The 19960-nt window shown below is 59.9% G+C and overlaps 1 non-coding gene across 1 annotated transcript; it reads left to right on the top strand.

Annotated features, from left to right (window-relative positions):
• Window positions 1–13051: 13051 nt before the first annotated feature.
• LOC131868744 (5S ribosomal RNA) lies at window positions 13052–13170 on the top strand. The gene has a single exon (XR_009367185.1). It is a non-coding gene; the product is annotated as a 5S ribosomal RNA (ribosomal RNA).
• Window positions 13171–19960: the final 6790 nt, after the last annotated feature.

The raw sequence follows: 19960 nt of genomic DNA, 5'->3' as shown, positions 1-19960 counted from the left end.
AGGAAGGCCTCGGCCTTAATCGTCCACGACAAACAGCTCGACGAGGCATGAAGCACCCACGGGAGCCGGAGCATGACGATGCAGAGTCTCGGTTCACAGGAGCCTGGGAAGAACATCCCGTACGGAACCCTTTACCCGAAAACATCCGAACCGCACATGCTCGCGACAGTCCTGCCGTTAGAGAATGCACCGTGCACGCGACCGAGTAAGGCCACTCAGAGACATCCATTTCCCAGGTATATGCCCCCTACGCACTTTTGGTGGCGCAACTCGCACGAACAGTCCCACCTCGACCCCGTAAACAAGCTTTTTTGCCTCGAAGAGTTCGTCGGAGACGAAGAAGCAACCTTCAGTGCAAACGTAGCACTCTTTTGTGCAACCGCCCAAACAACGCCCCCTCTACCCTCTGTCGAAACACTCGGCATTGCTGCTCCCTAAGGTGAGCTTCTCCTCATAGGCAATTCCGCTCTTATCCGGTCACGTTTGTGTGCCCGAATTTCGCAAGGCAACCTCCATGGGACATGGAAAAGACTCGAGAAGAGAGCTCGCTCACGGGAGAGAGAAGCCAAGGAGACCACGAGAGTGCTGAGAGTGGGACAGCGCTGAATAGGCGGGAGAAGCCTGCGCGTATAAACGGAGATATATATCCAATTGCAACGAAGGAACGTGCCAAAGATCGAGAACAATGGCAGAAATGCTAGTAACGTGCACTTCGGGACCAACGCATCACCGGAAGACAACCGCCAAACATCGAAAGAGTCGCGATGCTCCGCAACCTACGTGCAAAGCGGTCGCACACCGGGTAAGGGAGTGAGAGCCCCAAACATAGCTGGGCGAGGCGCTCACTCCGCTCTTTAATATCTCGTTAATACCGCCAAGGAAATGGCACAAGCACACACACACAAGCATCCTCGGAAGAGGACAGTTCGAGTGACAGGTCAAATCCAAGAGTTCCGAAGACTACCTCCAGGAACAATCGGGAACAAGACCGATTACAAGTCGTCGAGTCTGTTACTGGGCGAACACGAGATGCGCACAGGAAATCGATCAGCCCTCACAATGGCCCAAGGCCAGAGATCGGACTGCTACGATTTACCCCAACAATCATCGTGCCACTCTTCGCAGAGAGGTGATAGACGCCAACGAGCCCGCGCATAGCAATCGAGGTGTAAAAAGGGCGTTGAAGGCAGGAAGCCTGGACGAAAGAGGCTACGAGGTCACCTCGAAGCGGTCTAAGAATCGGGCGCACTTGGGGCGACTACCAGTGCCAACCCCTTATCCCGCGGTGCGTCCGACACACAGAAATTTCCAAGGCGGCCAAGGAGCCTCCCCGCATAGCAATCGGGGTGTGAGGTTACGGATGCAGCATTGATAGCAATCGAGGTGTGAGGCGAAGGATGCAGAAGTGAGAGCCGAGGGATGTAGCAGAGATAGCAATCGGGGTGTGTGATGCAGAAGAGATAGCAATCGAGGTGTGCGGTGGGAAGGGCCCAGCAGCCAGAATGCATGAAGCGACGGATGAAGCAGTGATGACAACCGGGCTGTGAGGAGAGGAGGGATGCAGCCAAGAAAGCAATCAGGGCTCGAGGCAAGGGATGCATCAAGGATAGCAATCATGTTGTGAGGCGAGATTCCAAAGGCTAAACGTGAGAGGCTGCAGGGTCGACTCAGAGAGGTCTATGCATGTGAGAGGCTGAAAGCAAGGTCGACTCGGAGCGGTCTATGCATCGGGCGCGCTTGGGGCGACTACCAGTGCCAACCCCTTATCCCGCGACGCGTCCGACAAAGAGAACGTTCCAAGGCGGCAGAGGAGGTTACCAGCCGAAGGATGCAGTAGCAATAACAGGTATAGTTCCGCGGCGGCCGAGAAGACTCACCGCATAGGAATCGGGATGCGAGGCGAGGGATGCGGCGGGAAGGCCCCGACGGCTAAACGGAAGAGGCTGCAGGGCCGCCTCGGAATGGTCCAAGCATCGGATGCGATTGGGACGACTACCAGTGCCAACCCCTTATCCCGCGATGCGTCCGATACACAGATAGTTCCAAGGCGGCCGAGGAGCCTCACCGCATATCAATCGGGGTGCGAGGCGAGGGATGGGGCGGGAAGGCCCCAACGGCTAGACGGAAGAGGCTTCAGGGCCACCTCGGAATGGTCCAAGCATCGGACGCGCTTGGGGCGACTGCCAGTGCCAACCCCTTATCCCGCGATGCGTCCGATACACAGATGGTTCCAAGGCGGCCGAGGAGCCTCACCGCATAGCAATCGGGGGTGCGAGGCGAGGGATGGGGCGGGAAGGCCCCAACGGCTAGACGGAAGAGGCTTCAGGGCCGCCTAGGAATGGTCCAAGCATCGGACACGCTTGGGGCGACTACCAGTGACAGCCCCCTATCCCGCGATGCGTCCGATACGAAGATGGTTCCAAGGCGGCCGAGGAGCCTCACCGCATAGCAATCGGGGTGCGAGGTGGGGGATGCGGCGAGATGGCCCCAACGGCTAGACGGAAGAGGCCACAGGGCCGCGTCGGAATAGTCCAAGCATCGGACGCGCTTGGGGCGACTACCAGTGACAACCCCTTATCCCGCGATGCGTCCGATACGAAGATAGTTCCAAGGCGGCCGAGGAGCCTCACCGCATAGCAATCGGGGTGCGAGGTGGGGGATGCGGCGAGATGGCCCCAACGGCTAGACGGAAGAGGCTGCAGGGCCGCCTCGGAATAGTCCAAGCATCGGACGCGCTTGGGGCCACTACCAGTGACAACCCCTTATCCCGCGATGCGTCCGATACGAAGATAGTTCCAAGGCGGCCGAAGAGCCTCACCGCATAGCAATCGGGGTGCGAGGTGGGGGATGCGGCGAGATGGCCCCAACGGCTAGACGGAAGAGGCCACAGGGCCGCCTCGGAATAGTCCAAGCATCGGACGCGCTTGGGGCGACTACCAGTGACAACCCCTTATCCCGCGATGCGTCCGATACGAAGATAGTTCCCAGGCGGCCGAGGAGCCTCACCGCATAGCAATCGGGGTGCGAGGCGAGGGATGCGGCGAGATGGCCCCAAAGGCTAGACGGAAGAGGCTGCAGGGCTGCCTCGGAATAGTCCAAGCATCGGACGCGCTTGGGGCGACTACCACTGCCAACCCCTTATCCCGCGATGCGTCCGATACACAGATAGTTCCGAGGCGGCCGAGGAGGTGGGGGATGCAGCGAGATGGCCCCAACGGCTAGACGGAAGAGGCTGCAGGGCCGCCTCGGAATAGTCCAAGCATCGGACGCGCTTGGGGCGACTACCAGTGACAACCCCTTATCCCGCGATGCGTCCGATACACAGATAGTTCCGAGGCGGCCAAGGAGCCTCACCGCATAGCAATCGTGGTGCGAGGTGGGGGATGCGGCGAGATGGCCCCAACGGCTAGACGGAAGAGGCTGCAGGGCCGCCTCGGAATGGTCCAAGCATCGGATGCGCTTGGGGCGACTACCACTGCCAACCCCTTATCCCGCGATGCGTCCGATACACAGATAGTTCCAAGGCGGCCGAGGAGCCTCACAGCATAGCAATCAGGGTGCGAGGCGAGGGATGCGGCGAGAAAGCCCCAACGGCTAGAGGGAAGAGGCTTCAGGTCCGCCTCGGAATGGTCCAAGCATCGGACGCGCTTGGGGCGACTACCAGTGACAACCCCTTATCCCGCGACGCGTCCGATACACAGATAGTTCCAAGGCGGCCGAGGAGCCTCACCGCATAGCAATCGGGGTGCGAGGCGAGGGATGCGTCGAGAAGGACCCAACGGCTACACGGAAGAGGCTTCGGGGCCGCCTCGGAATGGTCCAAGCATCGGACGCGCTTGGGGCGACTACCAGTGACAACCCCTTATCCCGCGACGCGTCCGATACACAGATAGTTCCAAGGCGGCCGAGGAGCCTCACCGCATAGCAATCGGGGTGCGAGGCGAGGGATGCGGCGAGAAGGACCCAACGGCTAGACGGAAGAGGCTTCGGGGCCGCCTCGGAATGGTCCAAGCATCGGACGCGCTTGGGGCGACTACCAGTGACAACCCCTTATCCCGCGACGCGTCCGATACACAGATAGTTCCAAGGCGGCCGAGGAGCCTCACCGCATAGCAATCGGGGTGCGAGGCGAGGGATGCGGCGAGAAGGACCCAACGGCTAGACGGAAGAGGCTTCGGGTCCGCCTCGGAATGGTCCAAGCATCGGACGCGCTTGGGGCGACTACCAGTGACAACCCCTTATCCCGCGACGCGTCCGATACACAGATAGTTCCAAGGCGGCCGAGGAGCCTCACCGCATAGCAATCGGGGTGCGAGGCGAGGGATGCGGCGAGAAGGACCCAACGGCTAGACGGAAGAGGCTTCGGGTCCGCCTCGGAATGGTCCAAGCATCGGACGCGCTTGGGGCGACTACCAGTGACAACCCCTTATCCCGCGACGCGTCCGATACACAGATAGTTCCAAGGCGGCCGAGGAGCCTCACCGCATAGCAATCGGGGTGCGAGGCGAGGGATGCGGCGAGAAGGACCCAACGGCTAGACGGAAGAGGCTTCGGGTCCGCCTCGGAATGGTCCAAGCATCGGACGCGCTTGGGGCGACTACCAGTGACAACCCCTTATCCCGCGACGCGTCCGATACACAGATAGTTCCGAGGCGGCCGAGGAGCCTCACCGCATAGCAATCGGGGTGCGAGGCGAAGGATGCGGCGAGAAGGACCCAACGGCTAGACGGAAGAGGCTTCGGGTCCGCCTCGGAATGGTCCAAGCATCGGACGCGCTTGGGGCGACTACCAGTGACAACCCCTTATCCCGCGACGCGTCCGATACACAGATAGTTCCAAGGCGGCCGAGGAGCCTCACCGCATAGCAATCGGGGTGCGAGGCGAGGGATGCGGCGAGAAGGACCCAACGGCTAGACGGAAGAGGCTTCAGGGCCGCCTCGGAATGGTCCAAGCATCGAACGCGCTTGGGGCGACTACCAGTGACAACCCCTTATCCCGCGACGCGTCCGATACACAGATAGTTCCGAGGCGGCCGAGGAGCCTCACCGCATAGCAATCGGGGTGCGAGGCGAGGGATGCGGCGAGAAGGACCCAACGGCTAGACGGAAGAGGCTTCAGGGCCGCCTCGGAATGGTCCAAGCATCGGACGCGCTTGGGGCGACTACCAGTGACAACCCCTTATCCCGCGACGCGTCCGATACACAGATAGTTCCGAGGCGGCCGAGGAGCCTCACCGCATAGCAATCGGGGTGCGAGGCGAGGGATGCGGCGAGAAGGACCCAACGGCTAGACGGAAGAGGCTTCAGGGCCGCCTCGGAATGGTCCAAGCATCGGACGCGCTTGGGGCGACTACCAATGACAACCCCTTATCCCGCGACGCGTCCGATACACAGATAGTTCCGAGGCGGCCGAGGAGCCTCACCGCATAGCAATCGGGGTGCGAGGCGAGGGATGCGGCGAGAAGGACCCAACGGCTAGACGGAAGAGGCTTCAGGGCCGCCTCGGAATGGTCCAAGCATCGGACGCGCTTGGGGCGACTACCAGTGACAACCCCTTATCCCGCGACGCGTCCGATACACAGATAGTTCCGAGGCGGCCGAGGAGCCTCACCGCATAGCAATCGGGGTGCGAGGCGAGGGATGCGGCGAGAAGGACCCAACGGCTAGACGGAAGAGGCTTCAGGGCCGCCTCGGAATGGTCCAAGCATCGGACGCGCTTGGGGCGACTACCGTTGCCAACCCCTTATCCCGCGATGCGTCTGATACACAGATAGTTCCGAGGCGGCCGAGGAGCCTCACCGCATAGCAATCGGGTTGCGAGGCAGATTATTGGGAAGGGAACCCCCTGGGATGCGGCTCAAGCAGTGCCCAAAGGGACTGGAATGCGGAATCACATCGAGAGACCCAAATGCTATACGAGGGCTCAAATCGAATTATCGATTTGGCCACGACATGGACGCATCGGAACGACTACCTTTGCCGAACCACTCGCAATTGCATCCATACCGAAACCAATAGACATTTCCGTTAGAGCCCTCGCATAGCATTCGGGAATCTCGCATGCCCCTCTAAATCGACCAATGCTGGCGCTCAATGAAAATCCGAGCGCTACCACCGTTCGAGCGCCAGCATTGGTCGAGTTAGAGGGGCACGGGGGAGAATGCTCCAGTCAACACCTCCCCTATATAAGTTATTTGTCCGATTCTCGCACAACCGTAGTCTGCCTCGTCGAATCAAACAACGGTCCCAGATTCCGACTTCCGTTCCGTAGAGACCCAAAAGCTAGATGGAGGCTCGCAAGAAAGAGAGTCGGCGCATAGCAATCGGGTTTCTCGAACGTTTAGGGACCGAGCTCACTTGCGGATAGGGCAAAATCCGCCAAGCAACCCAAAAGCTAGACGGGGGCTCGAATCGAATCGCCTAGGCGGCCACAACAACGACGTGTTGGATCGACTACCAGTGCCAAACCATTCAGCAAGACTAGTCTGTGTCGAGGCCGGATAGAGATTCTCAGAGAGCGCCCGCATAGCATTTAGGAGACCTGCCGCGTCCCTCACACTCGACAAATGGTGGTGCACGTTTATAAATCCGAGCGATCCCAACCCTTTCAAGCACCAACATCGGTCGAGATAGAGGGGCACGGAGGGGGCTGCGTGAGACAACACAGTCCCCTATATAAGTTATTTGTCCGATTCTCACACATCCGAAGAATGGTCATCAAATCGGACAACAGCCCAAACTTCCGACTTCCGTCCCAGAAAGCCCAAGAGCTATCTAAAACGTTCATGGCCGGAACTCGATCGCGGCTATACCAGTCCGCCAAGCAACCCAAAAGCTAGACTGGAGCTCTAGTCGAATCACCTCTGTGGCCATTGCAAGGACGTGTTGGAGCGACTACCATTGCCGAACCATTCCGCAGGTCGAGTCCATACCAAGGCCGCATAGAGATTCACGATGAGCTCCTGCATAGCAATCAGGAGACTTGCCGTGTCCATCACAATCGATAAATCCTGGTGCAAGATTTTTGCATCCGAGCGCTCCAACCAGTCGAGCACCAGCATCAATCGACATAAACGGGCACGGGGGGAGGATGCTCGAGAACACTACCTCCCCTATATAAGTTATTTGTCCGATTCTCAAGCAGCCGAAGTCTGGTCATCGAATCGGGTCAAAGACCACAACTTCCGACTTTACCCACAATGCAAGTCATCGAATCGAACATCGGCCCCCGAGTCGGACTCCATGCGTATGTCAGGTCATCGGACCCAAATTCCGCCTTCCTGCGCATGGCGGGCCATCAATATCAACTCGGTCATCGGACCCAAACTCCGCCTTTTTGCGTATGGCACGCCTTCAAATCGGTCATCGGACCCAAATTCCGCCTTCCTGTGCATGGCGGGCCATCAACATCAACTCGGTCATCGGACCCAAATTCCGCCTTTCTGCGCATGGCACGCCATCAACTCGGTCATCGGACCCAAATTCCGCCTTCCTGCGCATGGCAGGTCATCGGACACAAATTCAGACCTCGCCAATATGCCTACGTATCGAATCGGTCATCGGACCCAACTTCCGACTTCATCCATACTGTAGGGTCTTTGAGGTTGGCGCGGTGCGCTCAACCCAGGGAGTCGACCCATCGAAGCATACACCTCCCCTATATAAGCTATTTGTCCGATTCCCACACCTGTGTAGTTTGCACCTCTGACCAGGACATCGACCCCAACTTCCGAACTCGACTGCAACGACGGCACCAGCGCCTTGGTGCGCACCTTGCGACGCACAGTCCCAACATTCGCCTTCCTGCACATGGCAGGTCATCGGACCCAAATTCCGACCTCGCGAGTATGCCTACATATCGAATCGGTCATCGGACCCAACTTCCGACTTCATCCATACCGTAGGGTCTTTGAGGTTGGCGCGGTGCGCTCAACCCGGGGAGTCGACCCAACGAAGCATACACCTCCCCTATATAAGCTATTTGTCCGATTCCCACACCTGTGTAGTTTGCACCTCCGATCAAGACATCGACCCCAACTTCCGAACTCGCCTCCAACGACCGAACCAGCGCCTTGGTGCGCACCTTGCAACGCACAGTGCCAACATTCGCCTTCCTGCACGTGGCAGGTCATCGGACCCAAATTCCGACCTCGCGAGTATGCCTACATATCGAATCGGTCATCGGACCCAACTTCCGACTTCATCCATACCGTAGGGTCTTTGAGGTTGGCGCGGTGCGCTCAACCCGGGGAGTCGACCCAACGAAGCATACACCTCCCCTATATAAGCTATTTGTCCGATTCCCACACCTGTGTAGCTTGCACCTCCGATCAGGACATCGACCCCAACTTCCGAACTCGACTAAAAAGACCGCACCAGCGCCTTGGTGTGCACCTTGCAACGCACAGTGTCAACATTCGCCTTCCTGCACATGGCAGGTCATCGGACCCAAATTCCGACCTCATGAGCATACCTACTAATCGAATCGGTCATCGGACCCAACTTCCGACTTCATCCATACCGTAGGGTCTTTGAGGTTGGCGCGGTGCGCTCAACCTGGGGAGTCGACCCATCGAAGCATACACCTCCCCTATATAAGCTATTTGTCCGATTCCGACACCTGTGTAGTTTGCACCTCCGCTCAGGACATCGACCCCAACTTCCGAACTCGCCTGCAACGACCGAACCAGCGCCTTGGTGCGCACCAAAAGTGCGCACTTTTGGAGGGCACTTTTCTGCGCTCCAAAGGTGCGCACTTTTGGAGGGCACTTTTTGGAGGGCACTTTTCTGCGCTCCAAAGGTGCGCACTTTTGGAGGGCACTTTTTGGAGGGCACTTTTCTGCGCTCCAAAGGTGCGCACTTTTGGAGGGCACTTTTTGGAGGGCACTTTTCTGCGCTCCAAAGGTGCGCACTTTTGGAGGGCACTTTTTGGAGGGCACTTTTCTGCGCTCCAAAGGTGCGCACTTTTGGAGGGCACTTTTTGGAGGGCACTTTTCTGCGCTCCAAAGGTGCGCACTTTTGGAGGGCACTTTTTGGAGGGCACTTTTCTGCGCTCCAAAGGTGCGCACTTTTGGAGGGCACTTTTTGGAGGGCACTTTTCTGCGCTCCAAAGGTGCGCACTTTTGGAGGGCACTTTTTGGAGGGCACTTTTCTGCGCTCCAAAGGTGCGCACTTTTGGAGGGCACTTTTTGGAGGGCACTTTTCTGCGCTCCAAAGGTGCGCACTTTTGGAGGGCACTTTTTGGAGGGCACTTTTCTGCGCTCCAAAGGTGCGCACTTTTGGAGGGCACTTTTGTGCACTCCAAAGGTGCGCACTTTTGGAGGGCACTTTTCCTGTGCTCCAAAGGTGCACACCTAGGTGAGCACCTTCGACCACACCTTGTAGCACACCAAACTCTGACTTTCGACTTCATCCGCAATGCAGGGTCTTTGAGGTTGGCGCAATGCGCACAACCAGGGGAGTCGACCCATCAAACCCAACACCTCCCCTATATAAGCTATTTGTCTGATTCTCATACATGCGTAGCCTGCAGGAGCAATTAGGACATCGACCCCAACTTTCGGCTTCTAAACGAAAACAAGGTCTTTGAGGTTGGTGTAATGCGAACAACTAGGGGAGTCAACCCATCAAACCCAACACCTCCCCTATATAAGCTATTTGTCTGATTCTCATACATGTGTAGTCTACAGGAGCAATTAGGACATCGACCCCAACTTTTGACTTCTTAACGAAAACAAGGTCTTTGAGGTTGACGTAATGCGCACAACCAGGGGAGTCGACCCATCAAACCCAACACCTCCCCTATATAAGCTATTTGTCCGATTCTCATACATGTGTAGCCTGCAGGAGCCATTAGGACATTGACCCCAACTTTTGACTTCTTAACGAAAACAAGGTCTTTGAGGTTGGCGTAATGCGCACAACCAAGGGAGTTGACCCATCAAACCCAACACCTCCCCTATATAAGCTATTTGTCTGATTCTCATACATGTGTAGCCTGCAACAACGATTAGGACATCCACCCCAACTTCTGAATTCGTCTGCGTTGACCGCACCAAAGGTGCACGCCTTGGTGCTCACCAAAATCCGACTTCCGACTTCTTCTGCTATGCGGGGTCTTTGAGGTTGGCGCAGTGCGCACAACCAGGGGAGTCAACCCACCGAATGCAACACCTCCCCTATATAAGCTATTTGTCTGATTCTCATACATGCGTAGACTGCAGCAATGATTAGGACATCCACCCCAACTTTTGACTTCTTAAACAAGACAGGGTCTTTGAAGTTGGTGCAGTGCACACAACCAGGGGAGTCGACCCATCAAACGCAACACCTCCCCTATATAAAGCTATTTGTCCGATTCTCATACGTGTAGTCTGCAGCAGCGATTAGGACATCGACCCCAACTTCCGAATTCGTTTGCATTGACCGCACCAAAGGTGCACGCCTTGGTGTGCACCCTGGAGTGCACTTTGGTGCTCACCTCGGTGCACACTTTGGTGTGCACCTCGGTGTGCACCAAAGGTGCGCACCTTGGAGCGCACCAAAGGTGTACACTTTGGAGCGCACCACATAGGGTCTTTGAGAGGTTGGCGCAGTGCGCACACCAAGGTGGGTGTTGAGGTGCGTGCCGAGGTGGGTGGGTGCTAGGGTGCGCTCCATGGTGGGTGCCAGGGTGGGTGCGTGCTAGGGTGGATTCCAAAGAGGGTCATAGGGTGGGTGCCAAGGTGGGTTGGTGATATAGTGGGTTCAAAGGTGGGTACTAGGGTGGGTTCCAAGGTGGGTCACAAGTTGGGTGCCAGGATGCGTGGGTGTTAGGTTGGGTGCCAAGGTGGGCTCCTGCGTGGGTGGGTGCTAGGGTGGGTTTCAAGGTGGACGCGAGGGCGGGTGCCAAGGTGGGTAACAAGTTGGGTGTTAGGATGGGTGAGTGCTAGAGTGGGTGCCAAGGTGGGTGGGTGCTAAGGTGGATGCCAAGGTGGTTCACAGGGTGGGTGGGTTCTAGGGTGAGTTCCAAGGTGGGTCACAGGTTCAGTGCTAGGGTGGGTGTCAAGGCGGGTGTCGAGGTGCCTGGGTGCTAGGGTGTGGATGCCAATGTGGGTCATAGGGTGGGTACTAGGGTGGGCTGCAATGTGGGTGCCAAGGTGGGTAACATGCTCGGTGGGTTCTAAATTGGGTGCCAGGGTGGGTGTGCACCCACCTTGCCCGAGGTGGGTGCCAAGGTGCCAGTGTGGGTGGGTGCTAAGGTGGATGCCAAGGTGGGTGAGAAGGTGGGTGATAGGTTGAGTGGTAGGATGGGTGGGTGCCAAGATGGGTCACAGGGTGGGTGCAAGGGTGGGTAGGTGCTAGGGTTGGTGTCAGGGTGGGTGGGTGCTAGGTTGGGTTCCAAGGTGGGTGCGAGGGTGAGTGTCAAGGTGGGTCACAGGTTAGGTGCTAGGATGGGTGAGTGCTAGGGTGCAAAGGTGCCAGGGTGGGTGCTAGGATGGGTCGATGCTAGGGTGAGTGGCAAGGTGGGTCCACAAGTGTCAAGGTGGGTGCCGAGGTGGGTGCCAAGTCGGCGACTGCTATGGTGGATGCCAAGGTGGGTCACGGGGTGGGTGCCAAGTTGCTAGGTTGGGTTCCAAGGTGGGTGCCAACGTGGGTGCTAGGGTGCGTGGGTTAAAGGGTGTGTCACAACGTGGGTGCCAGGATGGGTGCGCACCCACACTGGCCAAGACGGGTGCGGGTGCAAGGTTGGGTTCCAAGCCCGGTCACAGGCTGGGTGCTAGGATGGGTGGGTGCCAAGGTGGGCACCAGGGTGGGTGCACCCACCCTGGCCAAGGTGGGTCACGGGGTGGGTCCTAGGGTGGGTAACGGGGTGGGTACTAAGGTGCGTGCCAAGGTGGGTCATAGGGTGGGTGCCAAGGTGGGCACCAGGGTGGGTGTGCACCAACCCTAGCCAGGGTAGGTCACGGGGTGGTTGTCGGGGTGGGCGTCAAGGAGCCAAGGTGGGTGGCAAGTAGCCAAGTTGCGTGCCAAGGTGGGTGTCGGGGTGGGTGCCAAGGATCCAAGGTGGGTGCCAAGGAACCAAGGTGGGTGTCTGGGTGGGTGCCGAGGTGGGAGCCAGGGTGGGTCCCAAGGTGAGTGCAAAGGTGGGTGCCAGGGTCAAGGTGAGTGCCAATGTGGGTTCCAAGGTGCCAGGGTCAGGGTGAGTGCCAATGTGGGTTCAAAGGTGCTAAGTTGGGTGCGAGGTTGGGTGCGAGGGTGGGTGGGTGCCAAGGTGTGCTAGGTGGAAGCCCGGGTGGGTCGGCATCCCATGGGTGTCGAGTTGGGTGCCTGATGGGTGCTTCTTGTCAAGTTTTAGTCGTCGGGACTCATTTCGAGCCTTAGAGGTCGTTTCTTGTCCGGTTGCCCTGTCTTCGACCTGGGAACCCAATTTTGGTCCTCGGGTCCCATTTTTTTTTGTCTCGCATCCCACTTTTGGCCTGTGGCCTTTTCGGGGTCGATTCTCGTTTTGGGCATCAGAGCATGTTTCTTCTCCTAAAACCCAATATTTGTTTATTAAGTCTCGGAACACATTTTTGTTCTCGTGGACCCATCATGGGTCTTGGAACGCATTTGTGGTCCTTGGGTCCCATTTTGCATCCCGAAACTTGTGTTTTGGTGCTTGATCCCTATTTTGGGTGCCCACCTTGCACCAAGTGCGCACCCGGGGCAAACCGAGCGCCTTGGTGCACCGGGGCAAGATCGAGCGTGCACCCGAGGCGCCCCGAACATGCACCAAGGTGCACTCGGCCCACATGTGAGCGCAGGTCGTTGCGCCCGAGGTGGTGTGTGGGCACCGCGTTGCAGACGGGACACTGCACGCACACGACGCCCCCTCCAGGTGCACGCACGTAGGCCGGGCCGGGTGCACACCCGACGCCCTAGCAAGGTGCGCGCACCCGGGCAGGGCTCACACTTGGCGAACGGGGCGCACTTCGCGAGGGAGGGTGTGCACCTCGACGGGGGTGGGTGGCCGGGGTGGATTCGCACGTGGGTCGCGGTTTGCTAAGTACACACTGCGACAAGCTCATAACGGGTGCGATCATACCAGCATTAGTGCACCGGATCCCATCAGAACTCCGCAGTTAAGCGCGCTTGGGCCGGAGTAGTACTGGGATGGGTGACCTCCCGGGAAGTCCCGGTGTTGCACCCTTTTTTAGTTTTTCGCCGGGCGTCGCAATGCTATTTGAATAAACCTTTTGCCCGTTTGCGTTCTCGTCGGGGCCGGGCCGGGCCGGGGTGCGCTGCCCGCACTACCGCGCGCGCGGGGGCGACACCGAGCGCGCACCCGAGGCGCCCCGAGCACACAGGCCACGGTGCAACCCGGGCGTTGTGCGCGCACCCCGGTGCGCCCGAGGTGCTGCGCGCGCACCCAGGTGAAATCGGTGTGCACCTCGGCCAGTGCGCGCTCGGTCGAGTCGCGCACGTTGGCCAAGGTGCACGGTGATGTTTCTTACTCTAAGGTTCCGCACCAGACGCCCGGGACAGGTGAGCGAAGCTGGGCGGGGCCGGGTGCGCGGCCGGGGCAGGTGCACGCAGCTGGAGAGAGCTTTGGAGCACACTTCGGAGCGCACCAATGATGCGCTCCATTCAAAAGTTTCCTGAAAAGGCAAAAAAAGTTGAGATTATAGAATTTCCCACTTGAGAGATTGTAAAAAAAAAAAATTTAAAATGAAGGAAACGCGGGTGCCAAGGTGTGCGCAGCCCAGCCAAGGTGTGCGCACCAAGGCGCCCACCCTGGCGAAGGTGCACGCAAGGTGCGCACCCGAGGCAAACCGGACAATTAACCCAACTTTCGACTTCGCGCGCACCTTGGAGCGCACTTCGGAGCGCTCCTTGGTGCGCACCAATCTTGGGCACCTCGGAGTGCACCATGGCGCCCACCAAGGTGCGCACCCGGGGCAAACCGAGCTCCGACTTCGTGCGCACCTTGGAGCGCACGAAAGGTGCGCACCATGGCGCCCACCAAGGTGCGCAGCCCAGCCAAGGCGTGCGCATCAAGGTGCGCACCCTGGCGAAGGTGCGCACCCGGGGCAAACCGAGCTCCGACTTCGTGCGCACCTTGGAGCGCACAAAAGGTGCGCAACCCAGCCAAGGTGTGCGCACCCCGGTCAAACCGAGCTCCGAATCGTGCGCACCAGAGGTGCACGCCATCGTGCGCACCTTGGAGCACACTTCGGAGCCCTCCTTGGTGCGCGCCGATGTTGCGCACCTCGGAGCGCACCCGGGGAAAACAATGCAATTAACCCGACTTTCGACTTCGTGGGCACCTCGGAGCGCTCTCGGGTTCGCACCTCGGAGCACACCGAGGTGCGCACCTTTGATGCGCTGCCTTCACCAATTTCCAGAAAAGGCAAGAAAACATTGAGAAGGTGTGCGCACCGAGGTGCCCACCCTGGCGAAGGTGCACGCGAGGTGCGCACCCGGGGCAAACCGGGCTCCGACTTCGTGCACGCCGCACCTTGGAGCACACTTCGGAGCGCTCCTTGGTGCGCACCAGGGCGCGCAACCCAGCCGAGGTGCCCACCCCGGCGAAGGTGCACGCGAGGTGCGCACCCGGGGCAAACCGGGCTCCGACTTCGTGCACGCCATGGTGCCCACCGCGGCGAAGGTGCACGCGAGGTGCGCACCCGGGGCAAACCGGGCTCCGACTTCGTGCACGCCGCACCTTGGAGCACACTTCGGAGCGCTCCTTGGTGCGCACCATGGTGCCCACCAGGGCGCGCAACCCCGCCGAAGGTGCACGCGAGGTGCGCACCCGGGGCAAACCGGGCTCCGACTTCGTGCACGCCGCACCTTGGAGCACACTTCGGAGCGCTCCTTGGTGCGCACCATGGTGCCCACCAGGGCGCGCAACCCCGCCGAAGGTGCACGCGAGGTGCGCACCCGGGGCAAACCGGGCTCCGACTTCGTGCACGCCATGGTGCGCACCGCGGCGAAGGTGCGCACCCGGGGCAAACCGGGCTCCGACTTCGTGCACGCCGCACCTTGGAGCACACTTCGGAGCGCTCCTTGGTGCGCACCAGGGCGCGCAACCCAGCCGAGGTGCCCACCCCGGCGAAGGTGCACGCGAGGTGCGTACCCGGGGCAAACCGGGCTCCGACTTCGTGCACGCCGCACCTTGGAGCACACTTCGGAGCGCTCCTTGGTGCGCACCATGGTGCCCACCAGGCCGCGCAACCCAGCCAAGGTGTGCGCACCAAGGTGCACGCGAGGTGCGCACCCGGGGCAAACCGGGGTCCGACTTCGTGCACGCCGCACCTTGGAGCACACATCGGGGCGCTCCCGGGTTCGCACCGGCGTTGCGCACCGTGGTGGGCACCTCGGAGCACACCAAGGTGGGCAGCGAGGTGCGCACCTTTGATGCGATGCCTTCACTAATTTCCATAAAAGGCAAAAAAAAAACGAGATTTTAAAATTTCCGTTTTGAAAGATAGTGAGAAAAAGGGAATGCTGGTGCCATCTTGAGCCCGCCCTGGTGCGCAGCCCAGCCAAGGTGTGCGCACCAAGGTGCCCACCCTGGCGAAGGTGCGCGCACCGGGCAATTAATCCAACTTCCAACTTCGCGCGCGCCAGGGTGGGAGCGCACCCAACAACCGGGCCTGGGAAGAGCCAATGCGAGAAACCCCACCAAACGCTCTGACAAAAAAAGAGGGGGCGCTCCAGTAACCCCGCTTCGGAGCGCACCCTGGGCAAACCCAGCCAAGGTGCCCACCCCGGCCAAGGTGCAGGCGAGGTGCGCACCCGGGGCAAACCGGGCTCCGACAACGTGCACGCCGCACCTTGGAGCACACTTCGTAGCGCTCCCGGGTGCGCACCTCAGAGCACACCAAGGTGGGCAGCGAGGTGCGCACCTTTGATGCGCTGCCTTCACTAATTTCCAGAAAAGGCAAAAAAAAAAGGAGATTTTAAAATTTCCGTTTTGAAAGATAGTGAAAAAAACGGAACGCGCGTGCCATCTTGAGCCCGCCCTGGTGCGCAGCCCAGGTAAGGTGCCCACCCTGGCAAAGGTGCGCACCCGGGCAATTAACCCTACTTCCGACTTCGTGCGCGCCAGGGTGGCAACCGGGCCTCGGAAGAGCCAATGCGAGAAACCCCACCAAACGCTCCGACAAAAAAAGAGGCGGCGCTCCAATAACCCCGCTTCGGAGCGCAGCCGGGGCAAACCCAGCCAAGGTGCCCACCCCGACGAAGGTGCACGCGAGGTGCGCACCCGGGGCAAACCGGGCTCCGACAACGTGCACGCAGCACCTTGGAGCACACTTCGAAGCACTCCCGGGTGCCCACCGGCGTTGCGCACCGTGGTGGGCAGCGAGGTGCGCACCTTTGATGCGCTGCCTTCACTAATTTCCAGAAAAAGGCAAAAAAAAATGAGATTTTAAAATTTCCGTTTTGAAAGATAGTGAAAAAAAAGGAACGCGGGTGCCATCTTGAGCCCGCCCTGGTGCGCAGCCCAGGCAAGGCATGCGCACCAAGGTGCCCACCCGAGGTGCACACCCGGGGCAAACCGGGCTCCGACTTCGTGCAGGCCGCACCTTGGAGCACACTTCGGAGCGCTCCTTGGTGCGCACCATGGTGCCCACCAGGGCGCGCAACCCAGCCAAGGTCTGCACACCAAGGTGCCCACCCCGGCGAAGGTGCACGCGAGGTGCGCACCCGGGGCAAACCGGGCTCCGACTTCGTGCACGCCATGGTGCCCACCGCGGCGAAGGTGCACGCGAGGTGCGCACCCGGGGCAAACCGGGCTCCGACTTCGTGCACGCCGCACCTTGGAGCACACTTCGGAGCGCTCCTTGGTGCGCACCATGGTGCCCACCAGGGCGCGCAACCCAGCCAAGGTGTGCGCACCAAGGTGCACGCGAGGTGCACACCCGGGGCAAACCGGGGTCCGACTTCGTGCACAGCCGCACCTTGGAGCACACATCGGAGCGCTCCCAGGTTCGCACCAGCGTTGCGCACCTTTGATGCGCTGCCTTCACTAATTTCAAGAAAAGGCAAAAAAAAACGAGATTTTAAAATTTCCGTTCTGAAAGATAGTGAAAAAAACGGAACGCGGGTGCCATCTTGAGCCCTTCCTGGTGCGCAGCCCAGGCAAGTTGTGCGCACCAAGGTGCCCACCCTGGCGGAGGTGCGCGCCCGGGGCAATCCGGGCTCCGACTTCGTGCACTGCATGGTGCCCACCAAGGCGCGCAACCCAGCCAAGGTGCCCACCGCAGCGAAGGTGCACGCGAGGTGCGCACCCGAGGTGCACACCCGGGGCAAACCGGGCTCCGACTTCGTGCACTGCCGCACCTTGGAGCACACTTCAGAGCGCTCCTTGGTGCGCACCAGGGCGCGCAACCCAGCCGAGGTGCCCACCCCGGCGAAGGTGCACGCGAGGTGCGCACCCGGGGCAAACCGGGCTCCGACTTCGTGCACGCCATGGTGCCCACCGCGGCGAAGGTGCGCACACCCGGGGCAAACCGGGCTCCGACTTCGTGCACGCCGCACCTTGGAGCACACTTCGGAGCGCTCCTTGGTGCGCACCATGGTGCCCACCAGGCCGCGCAACCCAGCCAAGGTGTGCGCACCAAGGTGCACGCGAGGTGCGCACCCGGGGCAAACCGGGGTCCGACTTCGTGCACGCCGCACCTTGGAGCACACATCGGGGCGCTCCCGGGTTCGCACCGGCGTTGCGCACCGTGGTGGGCACCTCGGAGCACACCAAGGTGGGCAGCGAGGTGCGCACCTTTGATGCGATGCCTTCACTAATTTCCATAAAAGGCAAAAAAAAAACGAGATTTTAAAATTTCCGTTTTGAAAGATAGTGAGAAAAAGGGAATGCTGGTGCCATCTTGAGCCCGCCCTGGTGCGCAGCCCAGCCAAGGTTTGCGCACCAAGGTGCCCACCCTGGCGAAGGTGCGCGCCCGGGCAATTAACCCAACTTCCAACTTCGCGCGCGCCAGGGTGGGAGCGCACCCAACAACCGGGCCTGGGAAGAGCCAATGCGAGAAACCCCACCAAACTCTCTGACAAAAAAAGAGGGGGCGCTCCAGTAACCCCGCTTCGGAGCGCACCCTGGGCAAACCCAGCCAAGGTGCCCACCCCGGCCAAGGTGCAGGCGAGGTGCGCACCCGGGGCAAACCGGGCTCCGACAACGTGCACGCCGCACCTTGGAGCACACTTCGTAGCGCTCCCGGGTGCGCACCTCAGAGCACACCAAGGTGGGCAGCGAGGTGCGCACCTTTGATGCGCTGCCTTCACTAATTTCCAGAAAAGGCAAAAAAAAAAGGAGATTTTAAAATTTCCGTTTTGAAAGATAGTGAAAAAAACGGAACGCGCGTGCCATCTTGAGCCCCCTGGTGCGCAGCCCAGGTAAGGTGCCACCCTGGCAAAGGTGCGCACCGGGCAATTAACCCTACTTCCGACTTCGTGCGCGCCAGGGTGGCAACCGGGCCTCGGAAGAGCCAATGCGAGAAACCCCACCAAACGCTCCGACAAAAAAGAGGCGGCGCTCAATAACCCGCTTCGGAGCGCAGCCGGGGCAAACCAAGCCAAGGTGCCCACCCCGACGAAGGTGCACGCGAGGTGCGCACCCGGGGCAAACCGGGCTCCGACAACGTGCACGCAGCACCTTGGAGCACACTTCGAAGCACTCCCGGGTGCCCACCGGCGTTGCGCACCGTGGTGGGCAGCGAGGTGCGCACCTTTGATGCGCTGCCTTCACTAATTTCCAGAAAAAGGCAAAAAAAAATGAGATTTTAAAATTTCCGTTTTGAAAGATAGTGAAAAAAAAGGAACGCGGGTGCCATCTTGAGCCCGCCCTGGTGCGCAGCCCAGGCAAGGCATGCGCACCAAGGTGCCCACCCGAGGTGCACACCCGGGGCAAACCGGGCTCCGACTTCGTGCAGGCCGCACCTTGGAGCACACTTCGGAGCGCTCCTTGGTGCGCACCATGGTGCCCACCAGGGCGCACCCGAGGCAAACCGGGCTCCGACTTCGTGCACGCCGCACCTTGGAGCACACATCGGAGCGCTCCCAGGTTCGCACCAGCGTTGCGCACCTTTGATGCGCTGCCTTCACTAATTTCCAGAAAAGGCAAAAAAAAACGATATTTTAAAATTTCCGTTCTGAAAGATAGTGAAAAAAACGGAACGCGGGTGCCATCTTGAGCCCTTCCTGATGCGCAGCCCAGGCAAGTTGTGCGCACCAAGGTGCCCACCCCTGGCGGAGGTGCGCGCCCGGGGCAAACCGGGCTCCGACTTCGTGCACTGCATGGTGCCCACCAAGGCGCGCAACCCAGCCAAGGTGCCCACCGCAGCGAAGGTGCACGCGAGGTGCGCACCCGAGGTGCACACCCGGGGCAAACCGGGCTCCGACTTCGTGCACGCCGCACCTTGGAGCACACTTCAGAGCGCTCCTTGGTACGCACCAGGGCGCGCAACCCAGCCAAGGTGCTCACCCCGGCGAAGGTGCACGCGAGGTGCGCACCCGGGGCAAACCGGGCTCGGACTTCGTGCACGCCGCACCTTGGAGCACACATCGGAGCGCTCCCGGGTTCGCACCAGCATTGCGCACCTTTGATGCGCTGCCTTCACTAATTTCCAGAAAAGGCAAAAAAAAGAAAAAAATGAGATTTTAAAATTTCCGTTTTGAAAGATAGTGAAAAAAACGGAACGCGGGTGCATCTTGAGCCCGCCCTGGTGTGCAGCCCAGGCAAGTTGTGCGCACCAAGGCACCCACCCTGGCCAAGGTGGGTCACGGGGTGGTCCTAGGGTGGGTAACGGGGTGGGTACTAAGGTGCGTGCCAAGGTGGGTCATAGGGTGGGTGCCAAGGTGGGCACCAGGGTGGGTGTGCACCAACCCTAGCCAGGGTAGGTCACGGGGTGGTTGTCGGGGTGGGCGTCAAGGAGCCAAGGTGGGTGGCAAGTAGCCAAGTTGCGTGCCAAGGTGGGTGTCGGGGT

This window comes from Cryptomeria japonica, unplaced genomic scaffold (genome assembly GCF_030272615.1).
Source record: "Cryptomeria japonica unplaced genomic scaffold, Sugi_1.0 HiC_scaffold_218, whole genome shotgun sequence".
Lineage (NCBI taxonomy): Eukaryota > Viridiplantae > Streptophyta > Pinopsida > Cupressales > Cupressaceae > Cryptomeria > Cryptomeria japonica.
Note: the sequence above shows the minus strand (reverse complement) of the source record. Positions and strands in the feature narration are given on the sequence as shown.